This window comes from Bombina bombina, chromosome 1 (genome assembly GCF_027579735.1).
Source record: "Bombina bombina isolate aBomBom1 chromosome 1, aBomBom1.pri, whole genome shotgun sequence".
Classification (NCBI taxonomy): domain Eukaryota; kingdom Metazoa; phylum Chordata; class Amphibia; order Anura; family Bombinatoridae; genus Bombina; species Bombina bombina.
The window spans coordinates 1414063455-1414086741 of NC_069499.1; the positions used below are offsets into that span (position 1 = coordinate 1414063455).

Below are 23287 nucleotides of genomic sequence, written 5' to 3' on the forward strand. Positions count from 1 at the left end.
AGCTGCAGTGTGCTCTCCTAATTTTCAGAGTTTGAAAACACAGAACCAGTACAAAGCATGTATTCCACCCCTCTTCATTATTTTATATCTGCCCTTTGCTTAATTTTGGGGGCAGAAGTCTGAGAGACCATCAAGCACGTATTGCCCAGATTCTGGCCGCCAGCTTCTACTGCTTGCAAAAGTTACATTTTAAGTGTTTTCATTCCTATGCCGTTATTTCATTTTCACTTTGTCTGAACTTGTACTGTAAACACATTTATAGAAAAAAAACTTGAAATGAAACCAGGACATAGATAGGAACTGCCCCACAACATTTTATGCACAAGAAAGGAACATTAATGTTCCCTTGTTCCTCCAGAAGTGGTTAGATTGCTTTGTTTTAGGAAGTGGAGGGACATAATTACATACTAGATATGAATGGAATACTCAGTTATTTAAAGATAACCTGGTTACTTATTTAGTACTCTTAGCAATTCAGTTCCTTAAGACTTGGTGAAATATGTTTAAAATCAAATCAAATCATTGTTCTGTTATGCAATAAATCCCAGTAAATAAGAGTTAAAGGGGGATATTTATCAAGGGTCTGGCGGACCTGATCCGACAGTGCGGATCAGGTCCGCCAGACCTCGCTGAATGCGGAGAGCAATACTCTCTCCGTATTCAGCATTGCACCATCAGCTCTTGTGAGCTGCTGGTGCAACGCCGCCCCCTGCAGATTCGTGGCCAATCGGCCGCCAGCATGGAGGTGTCAATCAACCCGATCGTACTCGATGGGTTGATTTTCGGCGATGTGTGTCCGCCTGCTCAGAGCAGGCGGACAGGGTTGTGGAGCAGCGGTCTTTAGACCGCTGCTTCATAACTGCTGTTTCTGGCGAGTCTGAAGGCTCACCAGAAACACGGGCCCTCAAGCTCCATCCAGAGCTTGATAGATAGGCCCCAAAGAGTAAATAAGAGTTAAACTTTCATGACTCGCCATTCAATAAAAAAAAACACAACTTTCCAATACTTTTGATATACTTGGTTGAGACGTGACCCCTTACTATGAGCATGTACGTGTCTGAAGCACTATGTGCCTGCAACAGTGTGTAGTGATCATATGCAAGCTACCTGTAGAGGGAGCTGTAGAATACAGTAACATCTGCCACTATATGATACAACGTTATGATCAACCAATCCGGTGCATTTTGTTAAAATATTTGAGAGTTGGGAGTGTCTGTAATTCTTCCCCCTTTCTAGTTAGATTGTAAGCTCTTTAGTACATGTATTTCATACCAGTTATGCTTTGTGTTGTGTTTTATCCATGTTTAATGTTTTCTACAGAACATTTTTCCAGCCAGGTGGGGACAGATTATAACATTTTCATGTTACTTAAAGAGACATTCTAGTCAAAATTAAACTTTCAAGATTCAGATAGGGCATGCAGTTTTAAACAACTTTTCAACTAATATCATCAAATTTGCTTTGTTCTCTTGGTATTCTTTGTTGAAAGCTAAACATAGGTAGGCTCATATGCTAATTTCTAATCCCTTTAAGGCTGCTTCTTATCTCAGTGAATTTTGACCGTTTTTTTAACAGCTAGACAGCGCTAGTTAATGTGTGCCATATAGATAACATTGTGCTCACTCCCGTGGAGTTGTCTAGGAGTCAGCACTGAGTAACTAAAATGCAAGTCTGTCAAAAGAACTGAGATAAGGGGGCAGTCTGCAGAGACTTAGATACAAGGTAATTACAGAGGTAAAAAGTATATTAATATAACTGTGTTGGTCGACAAATCTGTTTAAAAATTTGGAGCCAGACAGTGGTATTTGTATAAACTTTGGGTTTCTCACTGAAATTATTTACACACAACTACTGCAGTCATAATACAAATGGTTGTAAAAGCTTCTCTAGGATCCCTTTTGTTTAGACGTAGCAAACATTCACAGCTAACAACTTTCTTTCCACCCCCACTCCAACTGGTCACCAGCATCATAGATACTGGCAGTATGCAGTTTATGGCTTTTTTGTGTTTAGTATTTGTAGGGACAGTGTACTTTAAATTTTTGATTGTTTAAAAAGATAGGTGAATCCCTTTATTAACCATTCCCCAGTTTTGCATAACCAACACAGTTATAATTATTATTATACTTTATTTATTAAGTGCCAACATATTCCGGAGCGCTGTCCATGGATACAATTCATTTAAATAAAACAATACAAGACTTGTAAGAGACAGGACAAAATTTACAAACACATACAGGAGGGATTGAGGGCCCTATTCCCGTGGGAAATTACATTCTAGATGTTATATTAATGCACTTTTTATCTCTCTGATTACCTTGTATCTAAGCCTCTGTAGACTGCCCCCTTATCTCTTTTGCCAAATTAGTTTTTTAGCCAATCAGTGCTGACTCAAATAACTCCACCGGAAGGAGCACAATGTTATCTATATGACAAACACTGTCTAACTGTGAAAAACTCTCAAAATGCACTGCGATAAGAGGCGGCCTTCAAGTGATTAGGTTTAGCTCTCAAAAAAGAATACCAAGAGAACAAAGCAAATTTGATCGTAAAAGTAAATTGGTTTAAAATTGTATGCCCTATCTGAATCACAAAAGTAAAATTTTTGACTAGACAAACCCTTTAAGTAGTTTATTTGTATTATTTTGCCAACATATTCCGGAGCGCTGTCCATGGATACAATTCATTTAAATAAAACAATACAAGACTTGTAAGAGACAGGACAAAATTTACAAACACATACAGGAGGGATTGAGGGCCCTATTCCCGTGGGAAATTACATTCTAGATGTTATATTAATGCACTTTTTATCTCTCTGATTACCTTGTATCTAAGCCTCTGTAGACTGCCCCCTTATCTCTTTTGCCAAATTAGTTTTTTAGCCAATCAGTGCTGACTCAAATAACTCCACCGGAAGGAGCACAATGTTATCTATATGACAAACACTGTCTAACTGTGAAAAACTCTCAAAATGCACTGCGATAAGAGGCGGCCTTCAAGTGATTAGGTTTAGCTCTCAAAAAAGAATACCAAGAGAACAAAGCAAATTTGATCGTAAAAGTAAATTGGTTTAAAATTGTATGCCCTATCTGAATCACAAAAGTAAAATTTTTGACTAGACAAACCCTTTAAGTAGTTTATTTGTATTATTTTTAGTTTAGGGTTCCTTCATCACCCTCCCACTTGCCTGATCCCTTCCCAAAAAGCTATTTAACCCCCCCCCTCCCACTTCCCTCCTCCGCTGGGCTACTCACCTGCCTCCCGCCTTCTCTGTTATCATATGAAGGCAGATGCTGCAAGTCCACAAACAGTAAGTCTCACTTGACAACATAGACTGTTTGGGCTTCCAGCATTATAGATATAAATCTACGTTATGGGGTACAATTGGCTATGTACCGCATGATGTAGATCTACGTCCATTTGGACAAAGGGGATAAAGGATCTTTCGGCTATCCTCATGGCTGCACATCTGTTTTTTTCCTGAAAATTAGCAGTGGGTGGTATAGCACAGGAGAAAGGTACCCCCCCCTTTCCCTTACCATTATTCATGTACATGGCTATCTGCCTGCTGCTGTGTCAGATTAAGGAAATACAGTACACACACACACACACATATATATATATAGTCAAACATGTTAATGTAATATTCTGTATTTGAAATATGTGGGCAATTAGAGCCAGCCAGTGCCAAGTACTGAAGATCAAAATGACTTAATATTGAGAAATCGTGGCATTGTCCCACGCCTAATTAATTCCCCCGTCACTGTCTGCCTTACATTTAATGAAGGCAGAAGAATCCTCTTCCTAAAAATACTGTCTGATAAATATTTAAAAACACATGGACGACTGGATGACGTAAATACTATAATTGAATAAAATTTTGTGTAATTATCTAATTTACTAGAGATGAAAAAGGGCTTCAGTGGAGAGAATAAAAGTTGAAAAAAGTAAAATACAGATGAAATCACATCTTATATACAGCATTTTTGGAGCAAATGTTTTTTGTTTGTACAAATAGTGGAACCAAAATTAATTAAAAAAATAAAATTCAACTGACAACAAGAAAGAAGATGCAATAAACACGTGTGTCTTTTTTAATGTGCGTAAACAAACAAAATTAAAATGCTTTAAAGCGTTTGGTCATTTTGTTACTTGCATATAACTGTATTTAGCTTCTGTAAAGGGGTTAAACACATATTTGAAGTTGGCTTCAAAACAGCAATGCACTACTGGAACCTATCTGATCACATCTGGTGAGCCAATGACAAGGGGCATATGTGTGTAGCCTCCAGGCACCAGCTAGCTCTTAATAGTGCATTGCTGATCCTAAGCCCTCCCAGGGATTATAGAGGTACTTTTAAAAAGTCTCTTAAAATGACATGCTCTATCTGAATCAGGATAGTTTAAGGGGTGTGACCCTGGAATACATTACAACACAGACAAACTGACAAAACATAAAGCCAGCCCAGCACCAATAATAGTAAGTGCACACTAGGGTTACTGCCAGAACCCCAATATCACAAAACCATCAAACGAAGGGTATAGCAGCACTTCAGCCCACCAAAGTTTTTTTCATTCAGAAAAACAGTGAATAAACATAAAGCAACGTTTTGGGATTTTCAGTATGATTGAGGGGAAAATCATTAAAATGTTGCTTTATGTTTTTCGAAATAAAAGAAAAAACCTTTGGGGATGGAAATTCGACTATAAGCTTCCTTTGATGTTTAAATGCTTTTAAAATATTTATTTTGTATGCAAATTTTCTTCAGCGCTTAAAGGGACACTGTACCCAAAAATTTTCTTTTGTGATTCAGATTGAGCATGCAATTTTAAGCAACTTTCTAATTTACTCATATTATCAATTTTTTCTTTATTTCTTTATTTTCATTATTTGAAAAAGAAGGCATCTAAGCTTTTTTTGGTTTCAGGACTTTGGACAGCACTTTTTTATTGGTGGATAAATTTATCCACCAATCAGCAAGGACAACCCAGGTTGTTCACCGAAAATGGGCCGGCATCTAAACTTACATTCTTGCATTTCAAATAAAGATACCAAGAGAATGAAGAAAATTTGATAATAGGAGTAAATTAGAAAGTTGCTTAAAATTTCAGGCTCAATCTGAATCACGAAAGAAAATTTTTGGGTACAGTGTCCCTTTAACTGCTGATATATGATGTATATAGATATGTATGCGTGTGTGTGTGTGTATGTGTGTGTGTATATATATATATATATATATATATATATATATATATATATATGTGTGTGTGTGTGTGTAAATATATATATATATATGTGTGTGTGTGTGTGTGTAAATATATATATATATATATATATATATATATATATATATATATATATATATACACAGTGGATATAAAAGTCTACACACCCTTGTTAAAATGTCAGGTTTCTGTAATGTAAAAAAAAAAAAATGAAAAAAATGAGACAAAGATAAATCATTTCAGAACTTTTTCCACCTTTAAGGTGACCTATAAACTGTACAACTCAATTGAAAAACAAACTGAAATCTTTTAGGGAAAGGGAAATAAAACAAAAAAACTAAAATAATATGGTTGCATAAGTGTGAACACCCTTTTATAACTGGGGATGTAGCTGTGTTCAGAATTAAGCAATCACATTGAAAATCATGTTAAATAGGAGTCAGTACACACCTGTCATCACTTAAAGTGCCTCTGATTAACCCAAAATAAAGTTCAGCTGTTCTAGTAGGTCTTTCCTCACATTTTGTTAGTCACATCCTACAGCAAAAGCCATGGTCCGCAGAGGGCTTCTAAAGCATCAGAGGGATCTCATTGTGAAAAGGTATCAGTCAGGAGAAGGGTACTAAAGAATTTCCAAGGCATTAGATATACCATGGAACACAGTGCAGACAGTCATCATCAAGTGAAGAAAATATGGTGCAACAGTGACATTACCAAGAACTGGATGTCCCTCCAAAATTGATGAAAAGACGAGAAGAAAACTGGTCTGGGAGGCTGCCAAGAGGCCTACAGCAACATTAAAGGAGCTACAGGAATATCTGGCAAGTACTGGCTGTGTGGTACATGTGACAACAATCTTCCGTATTCTATATATGTCTGGGCTATGGAGCAGAGTGACAAGACGGAAGCTTTTTCTTACGAAGAAAAAGATCCAAGCCCGGCTACATTTTGCAAAAACACATCTGAAGTCTCCCAAAAGCATGTGGGAAAAGGTGTTCTGGTCTGATGAAACCAAGGTTGAACTTTTTGGCCATAATTCAAAAAGATATGTTTGGTGAAAAACCACACTGCACATCACCAAAAGAACACCAAACCCACAGTGAAGCATGGTGGTGGCATCATGATGCTTTGCGGCTGTTTTCAGGCTTCTGCTAGAAAGCTGAACATGAAGAGGAACTTCTTCTTTCAGCATGACAATGACCCAAAGCATACATCCAAATCAACAAAGGAATGGCTTCACCAGAAGAAGATTAAAGTTTTGCAATGGCCCAGCCAAAGACCAGACTTGAATCTGAGCGAAAATCTGTGAGGTGATCTGAAGAGGGCTGTGCACAGGAGATGCCCTCGCACTCTGACAGATTTAGAGTGTTTTTGCAAAGAAGAGTGGGCAAATCTTGCCAAGTCAAGATGTGCCATAATGATAGACTCATACCCCAAAAGACTGAGTGCTGTAATAAAATCAAAAGGTGCTTTAACAAAGTATTAGTTTAAGGGTGTTCACACTTATGCAACCATATTATTTTTTTTATTATTTTTACTTCCCTCCGCCTAAAAGATTTCAGTTTGTTTTTGAATTGAGTTGTACAGTTTATAGGTCACATTAAAGGTAGAAAAAGTTCTGAAATGATTTATCTTTGTCTCATTTTTTTACATCACAGAAACCTGACATTTTAACAGGGGTGTGTAGACTTTTTATATCTACTGTATATATATATATATGTGTGTGTGTATATAAATTCATTTTCCCTTTATAAGCTAAGTTCTTGTTTTACACTGTCGTTAACACATTTGCAACAGTCCTGTTATAGTTCACTATCATGGTGCATTTGTCTAACCTATCTGTATCCCTTTAACAGTGCTCTGCATGTGAATACACAGCAGTGACTAACAGATTTATTTTGCTTTCAGGTGAATCCTGTTTGGCTTCTCCCCCTCTTCTGTAGTCCAAGACGTGTCCCTTGTTGCTCGAGGCATGAACTCCTAAACACGCCCTATGTAAGTTTACTATGCAGTCTTACACACACGAACAGGACTTGGCTTCTGTATTGTTAACCCTGTAGCTGCAGATTTTACCTGTACAGAGCCAAGAAACTTCAAGAATATCTTCTACTATTGCTACAATTAAAGGGGCACTTAGAACATCAAATCCTGATCTTCTGCAAACATATATAGCATATCAATAGTCAAAACAATGTAGTTGTTTCAAATAACATTTAAATACATTTTATCTATCTATCTATCTATCTATCTATCTATTCTATCCAATCTAGCTATCTAATCTATCTCTCCTTGTCTGAGTATAAATCTCCAGCTATGGATTTTCCTGTATCCCCATGTAATTGCACATTTAAATTATATTGTATAGGCACCAGTGTGCATATCTAATGCAAAATATAATTTTTAATGGGAACGATTTATTTACTATTTTAACTGAATTAAGTCGGGCTTATAACACACACAACATTACATTTTAAACATGGCTTATCTTTATTAACCAGTCGGTCAGGTATTAATAAAGCCCAGGTGACAAGTGGGGAAGCACTCTCTCTGCTAGTTGCTGACTAATGGGGCATCTCTGTTTTTGCTAGTGGGGAAGCAAGCTGTCTGCTAGTGGCTGACTAGTGGGAAAGCACACTCTCTGATAGTGGCTGACTAGTGGGAAAGCACACTCTCTGATAGTGGCTGACTAGTGGGGACGCATGCTGTCTGCTAGTGGCTGACTAGTGGGAAAGCACACTCTCTGATAGTGGCTGACTAGTGGGAAAGCACACTCTCTGATAGTGGCTGACTAGTGGGGACGCATGCTGTCTGCTAGTGGCTGACTAGTGGGAAAGCACACTCTCTGATAGTGGCTGACTAGTGGGGACGCATGCTCTCTGCCAGTGCCTGACAAGTGGGGTATCACGCTCTCTGCTTGTGGCTGACTAGTGGGGAAGTGAGAAAGCAGGCTCTTTGCCAGTGGCTGACAAGTGAGGAAACACACTCTTTGCCAGTAGCTGACAAGTGAGGAAGCACACTCTTTGCCAGTGGCTAACAGGTGAGGAAGCACGCTTTTTGTCAGTGGCTGACAAGTGAGGAAGCACGCTCTTTGCCAGTGGCTGACAAGTGAGGAAACACACTCTTTGCCAGTGGCTGACAAGTGAGGAAGCACGCTCTTTGCTAGTGGCTGACAAGTGGGGAAGCACGCTCTTTGCTAGTGGCTGACAAGTGGGGAAGCACGCTCTTTGCTAGTGGCTGACAAGTGGGGAAGAACATTCTTTGCCAGTGGCTGACAAGTGAGGAAGCACGCTCTTTGCCAGTGGCTGACAAGTGAGGATGCACGCTCTTTGCCAGTGGCTGACAAGTGAGGATGCACGCTCTTTGCAAGTGGCTGACAAGTGAGGAAGCACGCTCTTTGCCAGTGGCTGACAAGTGGGGAAGCACGCTCTTTGCCAGTGGCCGACAAGTGAGGAAGTACGCTCTTTGCCAGTGGCTGACAATTGGGGAAGCACGCTCTCTGCCAGTGGCTGACAAGTGAGGAAGCACACTCTCTGCCAGTGGTTGACAAGTGAGGGAGCACGCTCTCTGCCAGTGGCTGACAAGTGAGGAAACACACTCTTTGCCAGTGGCTGACAAGTGAGGAAGCACGCTCTCTGCCAGTGGCTGACAAGTGAGGAAGCACGCTCTTTGCTAGTGGCTGACAAGTGGGGAAGCACGCTCTTTGCTAGTGGCTGACAAGTGGGGTAGCACGCTCTTTGCTAGTGGCTGACAAGTGGGGAAGAACATTCTTTGCCAGTGGCTGACAAGTGAGGAAGCACGCTCTTTGCCAGTGGCTGACAAGTGAGGATGCACGCTCTTTGCAAGTGGCTGACAAGTGAGGAAGCACGCTCTTTGCCAGTGGCTGACAAGTGGGGAAGCACGCTCTTTGCCAGTGGCTGACAAGTGAGGAAGTACGCTCTTTGCCAGTGGCTGACAATTGGGGAAGCACGCTCTCTACCAGTGGCTGACAAGTGGGGAAGCACGCTCTCTGCCAGTGGCTGACAAGTGAGGAAGCACACTCTCTGCCAGTGGCTGACAAGTGAGGACGCAAGCACTTTGCCAGTGGCTGACAAGTGAGGGAGCACGCTCTCTGCCAGTGGCTGACATGTGGGGGAAGCAGGCTCTTTGCCAGTGGCTGACAAGTGAGGAAGCACACTCTCTGCCAGTGGCTGACAAGTGAGGACGCAAGCACTTTGCCAGTGGCTGACAAGTGAGGGAGCACGCTCTCTGCCAGTGGCTGACATGTGGGGGAAGCAGGCTCTTTGCCAGTGGCTGACAAGTGAGGAAGCACACTCTCTGCCAGTGGCTGACAAGTGAGGACGCAAGCACTTTGCCAGTGGCTGACAAGTGAGGGAGCACGCTCTCTGCCAGTGGCTGACATGTGGGGGAAGCAGGCTCTTTGCCAGTGGCTGACAAGTGAGGAAGCACGCTCTCTGCCAGTGGCTGACAATTGGGGAAGCACGCTCTCTGCCAGTGGCTGACAAGTGAGGAAGCACACTCTCTGCCAGTGGCTGACAAGTGAGGACGCAAGCACTTTGCCAGTGGCTGACAAGTGAGGGAGCACGCTCTCTGCCAGTGGCTGACATGTGGGGGAAGCAGGCTCTTTGCCCGTGGCTGACAAGTGAGGAAGCACACTCTCTGCCAGTGGCTGACAAGTGAGGACGCAAGCACTTTGCCAGTGGCTGACAAGTGAGGGAGCACGCTCTCTGCCAGTGGCTGACATGTGGGGGAAGCAGGCTCTTTGCCAGTGGCTGACAAGTGGGGAAGCACGCTCTCTGCCAGTGGCGGACAAGTGAGGAAGTACGCTCTTTTGCCAGTGGCTGACAAGTGAGGAAGCACGCTCTCTGCCAGTGGCTAACAAGTGGGAAAGCACGCTCTTTGCCAGTGGCTGACAAGTGAGGAAGCACGCTCTCTGCCAGTGACTGACAAGTGAGGAAGTACGTTCTTTGCTAGTGGCTGACAAGTGGTAAGCAGGCTCTTTGCCAGTGGCTGACAAGTGAGGAAGTACGCTCTTTGTCAGTGGCTGACCATTGGGGAAGCACGCTCTCTGCCAGTGACTGACAAGTAAGGAAGCACGCTCTCTGCCAGTGGCTGAAAAGTAAGGAAGCACACTCTTTTGCCAGTGGCTGACAAGTGAGGAAGCACGCTCTTTGCCAGTGGCTGACAAGTGAGGAAGCACGCTCTCTGCCAGTGGCTGACAAGTGAGGAAGCACGCTCTTTGCCAGTGGCTGACAAGTGAGGAAGCACGCTCTCTGCCAGTGGCTGACAATTGAGGAAGCACGCTCTCTGCCAGTGGCTGACAAGTGAGGAAGCACGCTCTCTGCCAGTGGCTGACAAGTGAGGACGCACGCTCTCTGCCAGTGGCTGACAAGTGAGGAAGTACGCTCTCTGCCAGTGGCTGACAAGTGAGGAAGCACTCTCTCTGCCAGTGGCTGACAAGTGGGGAAGCACTCTCTCTGCCAGTGGCTGACAAGTGGGGAAGCACGCTCTCTGCCAGTGGTTGACAAGTGAAGAAGCACGCTCTCTGCCAGTGGCTGACAAGTGGGGAAGCACTCTCTCTGCCAGTGGCTGACAAGTGAGGAAGCACTCTCTCTGCCAGTGGCTGACAAGTGGGGAAGCACTCTCTCTGCCAGTGGCTGACAAGTGGGGAAGCACGCTCTCTAACAGTGACTGGCAAGGGCGGAAACTCATGCTATCCACCAAGCAAATGTTAGTGTTTCCTGGACTGTAACTTGAACTATAAAAAAATAGAAGCACTATTGTTTGTTCTCGAGTGATAATACACAGTAGTGCCAATAGTTTTGCGTTTGACTTGTAATCTTGACCATAGCTGGTAAAGACTTGTACATTTCCCCAGATACATGTGAACCTGATTTTATTATGTATTATTTGACTAGAGGTGTGTGAAACCATATCTTATTGTGTAAGCATTTAAAAAAACCAACAACAACAAAAAAACATTTTGAATCATGCATTCTAAAACATCTATTCAAGTCCATGCATAATGGTCAGAATGTATCTTTCAGTTATATTACAACCCCTTTAAATATTAATTTTAGCATCTGTATATCTGCTGCTCTTTGGAGATTCTATTTTCCTGATTTGTTATCTGTTTTTCCATCAAGAATTTCCTTTAGATACGGAAATGGTTGTACTCTGGGATCATTTCTGTCTAAACAAGATACGACAGCTTGTTGTATACTTCCTAATCAATTGGCAAGGTTTTAAGATCCAGAAATATTTCACTATTTTGTTTTTTTATGTCATGATTCAGATAGAGCATGCAATTTTAAGCAACTTTCTAATTTACTACTATCAATTTTCTTTGTTCTCTTGCTACCTTTATTTAAAAAAGCAGGAATCTAAGTTAAGAAACTTGCCCATTTTTGGTTCAGAACACTGGATAGTGTTTGCTGATTGTTGGCAACATTTAGCCACCAATCAGCAAGTGCTACCCAGGTGCTGAACCAAAAATGGGCCTGCTTCTAAGCTTACATTGTTGCTTTTCAAGTATAGAAAGCAAGAGAACAAAGACAAATTGATAATAGGAGTAAATTAGAAAGTTGCTTTAAAATCGCATACTCTATCTGAATCATGAAATAAAACATTTGGGTTTAATATCTCTAAGTTTGAACATTTGGTACAATATCCATTCCTGTATGATTGCAGGGTACATATTTTTTTAACCCATAGCCATGGCACTTTATACATTTTTATGTAGAGTTTATAGATGGTTTGAACAGAATTGTTAAAAAAAAAGTTATAGTCTGCGTATGAGCCAATCAGAAGCAACATATGTGTGCAGCAGCTCATTAAATACAAAATGTAACTTTTTATTTTGAATTTACTTCTATTATCTAATTTGCTTTGTTGAAACGCATACCTAGATAGGTTCAGGAGTAGCACTGACTAGCTGCTAATTGGTGAATTCACATATGTTTCTTGTCATTAGCTTATCCCATGTGTTCAGCTAGTTCCCATTAGTGCATTGCTGCACCTTCAACAAAGGATACCAAGATTTGATAACAAAAGTAAATTGGAAAGTTGATTAAAATTGTCTGCTCTATATGAATCATGAGAGATTTTAGTTTTTTTGTTTTGTGTCCCTTTAGCTGTGCAGGGGTTAAATACATCATTCTTATCAAGCATTAGTGCAATAATAAAATACTCTTGTCCATAATTAGAGCATTTAATTTTTGCTCCTTTATGTCCCAAGTAACAGATGAATTGTGTGAGCAGCTAAATATAATTACACAGAAACGCACAAGGCGGCCTGTCGGTATACTCTCACCTCCTTGATATCTAAAAGTGTAAAAATAATCTGTTTATCTTTAGAACAGCTGTCCATATTCTACCATTTAAATGAGCTTAGATAGCACAGCAACAGGCGACATCCAACCAGTGCAATGCAAATCGCCTAATAACTTTGTAAACCTTGATGCAAGTCTTCGGTATCTTTCTCTGTAGCGTGTGACTTCATAAATGGCAAACGGCTGCTTGGAGCTTTGCTTTCATAGAAAATTATAATTGATCTATTCATAAAACAGGTGATCTTGGTGCACAGGCTGAGGAATACTTGAAATTGCGCTAACATCAAACTGATGAAAGTGATAATTATGAGTCAGTCTCAATGTTCTAAAGACGGTTTATTTTCCATGGGAATGTATGTAATAAATAAAGAGCATGTGTGAGAACAAACGGCACTATTAATTGCAATGTTCAAACTGTTAGTAACTCAAATATCTAGATTACTTTCTTATATATAATAAGATGGATATTGAGTGAAATGGTGCTGTGTATTGACTTAACTTAGAAAAAACTAGCGAGTTTGAGAAACTCCTATAAAGAATACACATATAGCACTCAAGAGTTATTTCTGGATTTGTAGCAATATATATAGTGTTACCTATTGCAGGCCCTATACTGTTATAACAGTAACTATTATAAATATATCCGTTGTTTGCTAATATTTGTCCATCTTTCTGTATGGTAATAAAACCTTCCAAATGATAATTGGAAATTGATACAATTTATGAATAATTAAGACAATGCCTAGTGACTTATAGTATTAAATTACAAACACATTGCTTGCTGAAATACATAAATAATATCGCAATTCTCTGCAAGCTATTATTTATACATCAGTATTGTATACAGTAACAACCAAAATTATTTGGCTATCTCCTTAGAACTAGAATCTGACTCACATTTAGAGACTACCCTCAGAGGTCACTACTACACTGAACTTTAATATTGGTGGACATAGTGATCCCAATAAAATCAGTTAATTGTGTGTGTTTTTAAGTTCAATTTCTTCCCTTTTATTTTTAAAGTTGAAACAATCAATACAAGTTATATTTTAAATAAAGTAATCGCCACCCAATTTCTTAAAGAGCATGTGTGTTTGGTGCCATTCCCCCAAGCTTTTCCTTTAGTCGTCAGCATGGGTTGGTAGATGTTCTTCACAGCAGATACTGCTTGAAGGTCAAATTCCTGCTTTAATACAGAAGTTATAACATTCTATCTATTACCGTGATGTTATGGTGAGTATATGGTGACAAGAGGACTAACGAGTAACTGACCACAGACCAACAAAAGTAGTTATACTCCTTCTCTCATCAGTTGACCTATTGATGCACCCAGTTTATTAAGGGAAGGACACATAATTGTTTTACATATGTTGTCATGGAAAATAAGCTAAGGGGCTTACACATAATAGGGTGCAACCCAATACACCACATTCTTCTAATAGGACCCTCACTTATAGAAAGCCACATCGGCCTTAGCTGTGTTCATGCACCGGATTTGGAGGGAAGCTAATGAAAATGTAATTAAAGGGGCATTAAATACTAAATACATTTAATGTATCTCCTAATTACAGGTTCCCCGTAGTTTGGAACTTAGGTTAGACTGCAGGTATGTGAAGGAGAGTTACTTCACATGTGCAAAAATATCAGCACTGGAATGCAGGGAAAGCTAGATTTCAACATAGCTGCACCCATAACTAGAGAAGGGTAGGGAATGACCTCAGTATTATCCTTATAAAATGTATGTCTTTACTGTCACATTAATGTGCCTCTGAACTAATATTAGGGCATCTTGGGAACCTCCAATTATATGTTCTCCTGTACAAAAATATAAAGGTTTAAAAGAATTCTAGACTGAAAAAAAGTTTAGAAATGACCTTTAGCCCACTGTTGTTTAGTAGTAGACGTTCTTGTTGTTTTTATTGTGAATGTTGTAAATGTGTTATTATCTTTATGTAGTAATCTTACATTGTAAACATTTAACACATTTCCTCTAAATTAATTCAACCTTGACTGTAATGTTCAGAAATGTGTTTAAAATTGCATGCTCTATCTGAATCATGAAAGAAAAATGTTTGGGTTCCATGTCCCTTTAAACACATTTCTAATTTACTTCTATTATCAAATTTTCTTTGTTATCTTGCTATCTTTTATTGAAAAGGACATAGTTTAGGAGTGTGCATGTATCTGGGGCACTATATGGTAGCAGTTTTGCAAAAATGTTGTCCATTTGAAAGAGCACTACATGGCAACACTATTTGCTACCATGTGTTGCTGCAGACGTCTACCTAGGTATCTCTTCAGCACAGAATAACAAGGAAATGAAGTACATTAGATAATAGAAGTAAATAGGAAACCTTTTTAAAATTGTATGCTCTGTCTGAATCACAAAAGAAAATGTTTGGTTTTCATATCTCTTTAATAAACATTGTCTCTGAGCAAAGGATGTATATAGATGTATTAAAGATACATAAAAGTGCAAATGGATATACTCTAATATGTTAGTTTTATGCAAGCAATAGTGCAATAATACACTATTACCTAGTTTTCATTGTTGTTGTACCATAAAACTGCTCCATAGACTTTAATGGAGATGCCTATTATCGCAACTAGTTTACATAGGTTACAACAGCTAAGGTCTATGTGTTTAACCCCTGTAAAGAGATTTAACACCAGGACAGCAATGCACTACTGGGAGCTAGCTGAACACATCTGGCAAGCAAATGACAAGAGACAAAAGTGTGTAGCCAGCAATCACAACCTATTCCAGGTGAAAAGCTTAACATTATCCCTTAAAGGAAACCCGTATTTTTTCTTTCATATTTCAGATAGAGCATACACTTTTAAACAAATTTCCAGTTTACTTCTGTTATCATATTTGCTTCATTATCTTGGTATCCTTTGTTGAACGAACAGCAATGCCTTACTGGGAGCTAGCTAACTAATGACAAAAAGCACATATGAGCTGCTAGCTCCCAGTAATGCATTGCTGCTTCTAAGCCTTAGCCTACCAAGGTATGTTTCTTTCATACATGTGGTAAAATTCCACAATCCATTACTCCTGGGAATTACTCTTCCCTACCAATAGGAGGCAAAGATTCCCAAACCACAAGAGCTCTATAAAACCCCTCCCACCTCACTGGTACCTCAGGAGGTTGAAGAATGAAGATGTGCATTGGCTTCTTCAGTGAGAGGGGTTCTCAGACCGAGTTGAGGCCCATTTCCCCTCAGAGTAGGTATGGTTGGAGGGATGTTTTTGGAGTAAAGATAGTGGCATATTTTTTTACCTTTTCGGGATTCAGTCACAAGCCTTTCCACAGATGTCGCAGGGACTTGTCCTTTCCCTCCTCCTGTTGATTCGCCGGTTTACTCCTATTCCAGATCCTCTGCTGTTAAGCACTGATTTTTGCTTCCTACTGATTTCCTCCAGTAGTACGGTACCTATTGGTAAGTAAATTTTTTAATGCTTAACGGCTTTTCACACACGTATATTTTTAAATGCACACGAGTTGGCCTCCGGGCCTCCATGAGTCGGCATGATGTAATACCTTTTGGCATTCTCTTTTTTATTAAATGATGCTTGATTGACACACGCATTTTCTCACAAGTTTTTAAGAGTTCTTTTCAGAGGGGGTAAGCATATCCCTTTCTTCAAGAGCTCTTTTAATGGGGATATTACCATTTAGCTGTTTGCTTGTTTTTTTCTGCATATAACTTTTATTTCATTTTCCTGCAGTCTTCTGACGCTGTCCCTAAATCTGTCTTAGAAGCTGTGTCATCTGAATACTTTCCTACCAGTGTTAAACGTTTGTTTTGTAAATTAGCTGAGGGCTTATCTCCAGCTAACTTATGCAATAAATGTATTAATATTTCCTTATTAATATGGGAAGAGTCCACAGCTGCATTCCTTACTTATGGGAAATACTGAACCTGGCCACCAGGAGGAGGCAAAGACACCCCAACCAAAGGCTTAAATACCTCCCCCCACTTCCTCCTAACCCCAGTCATTCTTTGCCTTTCATCACAGGAGTTTATCCCAGTTTATTTGATTTGAATAGTCAATAGAATTTGAATAGCTCTCATCCTATTGACTGATTTGAACAGCCAATAGGATTTGAGTAGCTCTCATCCTATTGGCTGATTTGAATTCAGTGTACGGCGGCAATCGTACAATGAGGATCCTCCACGCTCCATGGCACCGCAGTCGCTGGTCTTCAGTTCCAGGGTCACCGGTCTTCAGTTCCAGCATCGCCGGATTCAGTTCCAGGGTCGCCGGTCTTCAGCTCCGCGGTTATCGGTCTTCAGCTTCGCCCTCTGCTTCGCGCCAGATTGTTCCTGGAAGAAGAAAGAAGAGGTTGCCTCTTGAAAGAAGACTGCATGGGACAGGAATGGTGAGTATCAACCTGGGGGTTAGACTTAGGTTTTTAGAAAAAAAATTTTTTTTTTTATATTAGGGTGGGCATTTTTTAAAAGAGCTAAATGCCGTTTTAAGGGCAATTCCCAATACATGCCCTTTTTAGGGAAATGGGTAGTTTAGGTTTTTTAGTGTTAGGTTTTTTATTTTGGGGGGTTTGGTGGGTGGGGGGTTTTACTGTTAGGGGGGACTTTGTGTATTTTTAATGTAAAAGAGCTGTTTATCTTGGGGCAATGCCCTGCAAAAAGCCCTTTTAAGGGCTACTGGTAGTTTATTCTTAGAGTAGGGGGTGTTTATATTTTGGCGGGGGGGGTTTATTTTCATAGGGATTAGGTATAATTTTTTAAAATTTTATAATTTTGTTTTTTATTTTCTGTAATCTTAGATTTTTTTATTTTATGTAATTGTAGCTTAAAGGGACAGTCTACACCAGAATTTTAATTTTGACTAGACTGTCCCTTTAATTTATACTTCGTTTTATTTTTTATTTTAATAGTTAGTAACTTTAGTATTTTGTAATTTAGGTAATTTGGGTTCATTTAGGGGGTGTTAGGTAAGGGGGCTTAGTAATTTAATTATTTATTTGCGTTGTGGGCTTTGGCGGTTTAGGGGTTAATACTTTAATAGGTAGTTTGCGATGTTGGGGTTGGCGGATTTAGGGGTTAATAGTTTAGTTATTACTTGTGGTGTGGGTTTGAAGGCGGATATAGGGGTTAATAGTTTAATTAGGCATATTGCGTTGTGGGGGGTTGTCGGTTTAGGGGTTAATACTTTTATTAGTTCCGATGTGGGTTTGATGGCGATATAGGGGTTTTACATGTCGGGCTTATTTTTGGGAGGCGGGTTAGACTTTTACGGGAGATTTGATTTTTTTTTTACTTTTCTTAGGCGCCGACAGTTTCTAGTCCTGTAAATCACTGGCGACTCCAGAAATTTGTATTTATGCTTATTTCTGGACATCGTTAGTTTATCCAACTTATGGCACTTTATGAACTGCCGTATATTTAATCTCGCCCTTAGTTTTTTAAATTAAACTAACAACTTCTTCAATACTCTTATTTTTATTATTATTATTTTTATTTATTTATTTTGATTATACTTATTTTTTTTTATTAGTCCATTAGCATTGTACACTCTTATATATTGGTATAATTAAACACAATTTATTATACAGTTTTCGAAGCCATACCACAGCTATTTTATCGCCGGTATTTTCACTTTTGTTTTCGACTTGCACCACTTTTTCCCCCCTTAAGAACCTTTGAAAGAGGGGGTGCCAATAATACCTAGGCAGTGGGTATAGGGATAGTGCCAGAAGTCAGCACATCACATTTCCACATTACCCCACCCTGTGTTTTTTTTGGTATTGGTTTGTTGTATACACCTTTTTTTTTTCCCCTGCTCCTATATTTTTGCTCTTATTTCTTTAACTACCTCATTTGCTTGGCTATACATTAGAATGAGGTACCAGTGAGGTGGGAGGGGTTTTATAGAGCTATTGGAATTTGGGAATCTTTGCCTCCTCCTAGTGGCAGGGAATAGTAATTCCCAGGAGTAATGGGTCGTGGACTCTCACCACTATGAAATAAATGAATTTATCAGGGAAGCATAAATTGTTTTTTCAACATAGTATTGTAAATTAGATAATAGAATTACATTTGAAAGTTGTTTACATTTTCATGATTCAGATTTTTCCCCCTTTAAAATCTACAGGTTTGTTAAATCAGCTACATAGATCCAAAATAATACTTTTGATAGGCATCCATTTCGGGTGATAGTTTTGTAGGGCTTCTAATATAATTAGACCTCGTTTGACTTTGGGTGCTAATCATAGTTTTTGTCTCATAGAACTCCCTACAAAGACATTTTTAAAAATTAGTCTTTTTTTAAGAATTATACATTTAAAGGGATATGAAGTCCAGAAATGTTCTTTTGTGACTCAGACAGAGCAAACTATATTAATTTGTTTCCACTTTACTTCTATTATCATATTTGCTGAATTCCCATGGTATTATTTGTCTATCTAGGTTAGGTGTCTGAAGCACTAGATCAGTGCTTTCCAAACTGTGTCCTGACACATTAGTGTGTCGGCAGCAGTGTGTAGGTGCGTGGACAGCTTCAGCACATTGTTTGGAATTTAAATTTTTTTTTTGGTTTCTGCCTTTCTGCCTGCATGCTACGCATATCACATGGTTGACACGTGATTGATATCTAGTGGGTCACAGATCATCTTAACCTATTGGCGCAGTTTAGCGGGAACTGAAAATATTCCCATTGGCGGCTTTGGCGGCACATTAGCTCCTGACTGCACGTGTAGTCTCCTCAATCGGCTTGTGACTGCACGTGTAGTGAGTGAGTGGGATAGCACGGCACGGGCAGTAGTCAGTCAGACTCGCAGAGCTCTAAGTGTGGCATCTTAAATGCTGAGCTGAAGTCAGAAGTCAAAGGTTTGTTTTTTATGGCAGCTAGCTCCCAGTAGTGCATTGCTGCTCCTGCTCTTGATATATGGATAGGAAGTGGAAGCTTAAAAATGCTGCTTGATGATGAAATGCGAGTGTCTTTATCTAATATTCCACCAAATATTCAGAAACTGTGTTCATCCCATCATCCTCATACATCCCATTAAAATAGTAAGTAGCTATTGGTGTTATTAAACATTTTTTTAATTCTTGCACATACTTACATACTGTTACTTGTAAATGCATTTAGTTATATAATTTATGTAAGTGTCCGTATCTCTTTAATCAAGTTAGTTAAACCTGCTGTTTGCTAGTACAACTGAATTACTGTGTCGCAAAATGATGTAGGTCTATAAAGTGTGTCACCAACATGAAAAGTTTGGAAAGCTCTGCACTAGATAGCTGCTATCGTGCTCTAGACATGTGCATGTGCCTGAATTTGCATCCCTGCTCTTCAACAGAAGATACCAAGAGAATGAAGAAAATTTGATAATAGAAATAAATTAGAAAGTTGTTTAAAATTTGCATGTTCTATCTGAATCATGACAGAAACATTTTGTCCCTTTAATGTTCTCGAATTTAGCCAAATTGACTTAACAAATATTAGCTATACTTTTATTGATTACTAAATATGATAACAAAAAGTCATGATACATTAGCAATGACAAGCAGCATAAAATCAGACTTAACAAATGGTAAGGGCTGACTCATAGAGTCAGACAGTCATTGATTTTATACCAGCGTGAGCTTTGAGGACAGAACAGTGAAAGAACTTTGTTGTTTGTATGAGACACAGTAATTGTTCTTTTTAACCAGAGCCCTGTGGCTTGCTGTTGATCCTCTTCCATCATTTACAAGTAAACCCGCTATGCGTGCAGAGCTTTTCATAGACTCGACGGGGGGTGAGGAAAAAAACAGCTGAAACTCCTGCTCATCACATATACAGTATAAGCATATCTGTGGCAATGAGCAATAATGGGTTAAATATAAACACTTTCAAGTGATGGTGCTAATATGATAAAAATAGAATGTCCTTAAAGGGACAGTGTACTGTAAAATTGGTTTGCCCTTAATATGTTTCAAATAACTTGTTATAGTAGTTGCAGGGTATGTATCGGTAACTGCTCATTTAGGTTTATTTTTATATATTAAATATATATATTTTTTTATTTATTTGCTGTTTGAAACCACAGCCCATTAAATTGGCTGAGCTTGCAGGATGATCAGACCTCCGTATCTTATCACTTGCATATACAGGGAGTGCAGAATTATTAGGCAAATGAGTATTTTGACCACATCATCCTCTTTATGCATGTTGTCTTACTCCAAGCTGTATAGGCTTGAAAGCCTACTACCAATTAAGCATATTAGGTGATGTGCATCTCTTTAATGAGAAGGGGTGTGGTCTAATGACATCAACACCCTATATCAGGTGTGCATAATTATTAGGCAACTTCCTTTCCTTTGGCAAAATGGGTCAAAAGAACGACTTGACAGGCTCAGAAAAGTCAAAAATAGTGAGATATCTTGCAGAGGGATGCAGCACTCTTAAAATTGCAAAGCTTCTGAAGCGTGATCATCGAACAAGCAAGCGTTTCATTCAAAATAGTCAACAGGGTCGCAAGAAGCGTGTGGAAAAACCAAGGCGCAAAATAACTGCCCATGAACTGAGAAAAGTCAAGCGTGCAGCTGCCAAGATGCCACTTGCCACCAGTTTGGCCATATTTCAGAGCTGCAACATCACTGGAGTGCCCAAAAGCACAAGGTGTGCAATACTCAGAGACATGGCCAAGGTAAGAAAGGCTGAAAGACGACCACCACTGAACAAGACACACAAGCTGAAACATCAAGACTGGGCAAAGAAATATCTCAAGACTGATTTTTCTAAGGTTTTATGGACTGATGAAATGAGAGTGAGTCTTGATGGGCCAGATGGATGGGCCCGTGGCTGGATTGGTAAAGGGCAGAGAGCTCCAGTCCGACTCAGACGCCAGCAAGGTGGAGGTGGAGTACTGGTTTGGGCTGGTATCATCAAAGATGAGCTTGTGGGGCCTTTTCGGGTTGAGGATGGAGTCAAGCTCAACTCCCAGTCCTACTGCCAGTTTCTGGAAGACACCTTCTTCAAGCAGTGGTACAGGAAGAAGTCTGCATCCTTCAAGAAAAACATGATTTTCATGCAGGACAATGCTCCATCACACGCGTCCAAGTACTCCACAGCGTGGCTGGCAAGAAAGGGTATAAAAGAAGAAAATCTAATGACATGGCCTCCTTGTTCACCTGATCTAAACCCCATTGAGAACCTGTGGTCCATCATCAAATGTGAGATTTACAAGGAGGGAAAACAGTACACCTCTCTGAACAGTGTCTGGGAGGCTGTGGTTGCTGCTGCACGCAATGTTGATGGTGAACAGATCAAAACACTGACAGAATCCATGGATGGCAGGCTTTTGAGTGTCCTTGCAAAGAAAGGTGGCTATATTGGTCACTGATTTGTTTTTGTTTTGTTTTTGAATGTCAGAAATTTATATTTGTGAATGTTGAGATGTTATATTGGTTTCACTGGTAAAAATAAATAATTGAAATGGGTATATATTTGTTTTTTGTTAAGTTGCCTAATAATTATGCACAGTAATAGTCACCTGCACACACAGATATCCCCCTAAAATAGCTATAACTAAAAACAAACTAAAAACTACTTCCAAAACTATTCAGCTTTGATATTAATGATTTTTTTGGGTTCATTGAGAACATGGTTGTTGTTCAATAATAAAATTATTCCTCAAAAATACAACTTGCCTAATAATTCTGCACTCCCTGTATACTCAAAGGCTTCCTTATCTTATCTCTGCCTTTTTTAACATTATATTGTAATATGTGTCTCTCCTTCTCATCCATAACCCTGCATAGCAAGATAAAGAGCTCTCAAGGTAAAATGTACTTTTAAAAAAGTTGTTTGAGGGACCTCACAATGCCCTTAGAGAGAATAATTAAAAATTAACATTTCGGTTCTTATCTCTTCAGCCTTCCACTGGGAGTGTAATTCCCTCTTCTGCTGTTGTTTACATAGCTTTTTATAGCCTATACTTAAGTATTTAAATTTTCAGTATAGGTGGGGATACAACAGACAAAATTAGCTATTTTAAATGAAAAGATAAAGGTAAATAATATTATAATATATTTGTAAACAATTTAACACACTTCAGCAGGCAAAATGGATAACCACTCTCTGATTTGTTATGCAGCACAACTACTTCCTGATTTGTTATGCAGCACAACCACTGTCGGATTTGTTATGCAGCACAACCACTGCTTGATTTGTTGTGCAGAACAACAACTGCCTGATTTGTTATGCAGCACAACCACTGCCTGGTTTGTTATGCAGCACAACCACTGTCTGGTTTGTTATTCAGCACAACCACTGCATGATTTGTTATGCAGCACAACCATTGCCTGATATGTTATGCAGCACAACCACTGTCTGATTTGTTATGCAGCACAACCACTGAATGATTTGTTATGCAGCACAACCACTGCCTGATTTGTTATACAGCACAACCACTGTCTGATGTTTAATGCACCACAACCACTGTCTGATGTTTAATGCACCACAACCACTGCCTGATGTTTAATGCACCACAACCACTGTCTGATGTTTAATGCACCACAACCACTGCCTGATTTGTTATGCAGCACAACCACTGTCTGATGTGTTAATTAGAAAGTTGCTTAAAATGCCATGCTCTATCTGAATCATGATAGAAAAAAATTGGGTTTAATTTCCCTTTAACTTTTAACTGAGGGAGTGTGTGTGGCAAAATGTATCCTCGCCTGTGTGGCCAAAAATTGTAGCACCGGCCCTGTAA

General features: G+C 39.5%; 1 protein-coding gene across 3 annotated transcripts in view; it reads left to right on the forward strand.

Annotated features, from left to right (window-relative positions):
• Nucleotides 1-23287, forward strand: part of LOC128652381 (death-associated protein kinase 2) — a 310674-nt gene that overhangs the window by 133997 nt on the left and 153390 nt on the right. For all 3 annotated transcript variants that reach the window (XM_053705320.1, XM_053705323.1, XM_053705326.1), the window contains exon 2: nt 7135-7221. The gene's annotated coding sequence lies outside the window, so the exon portion shown is untranslated. The remainder of the gene's footprint in view (nt 1-7134; nt 7222-23287) is intronic.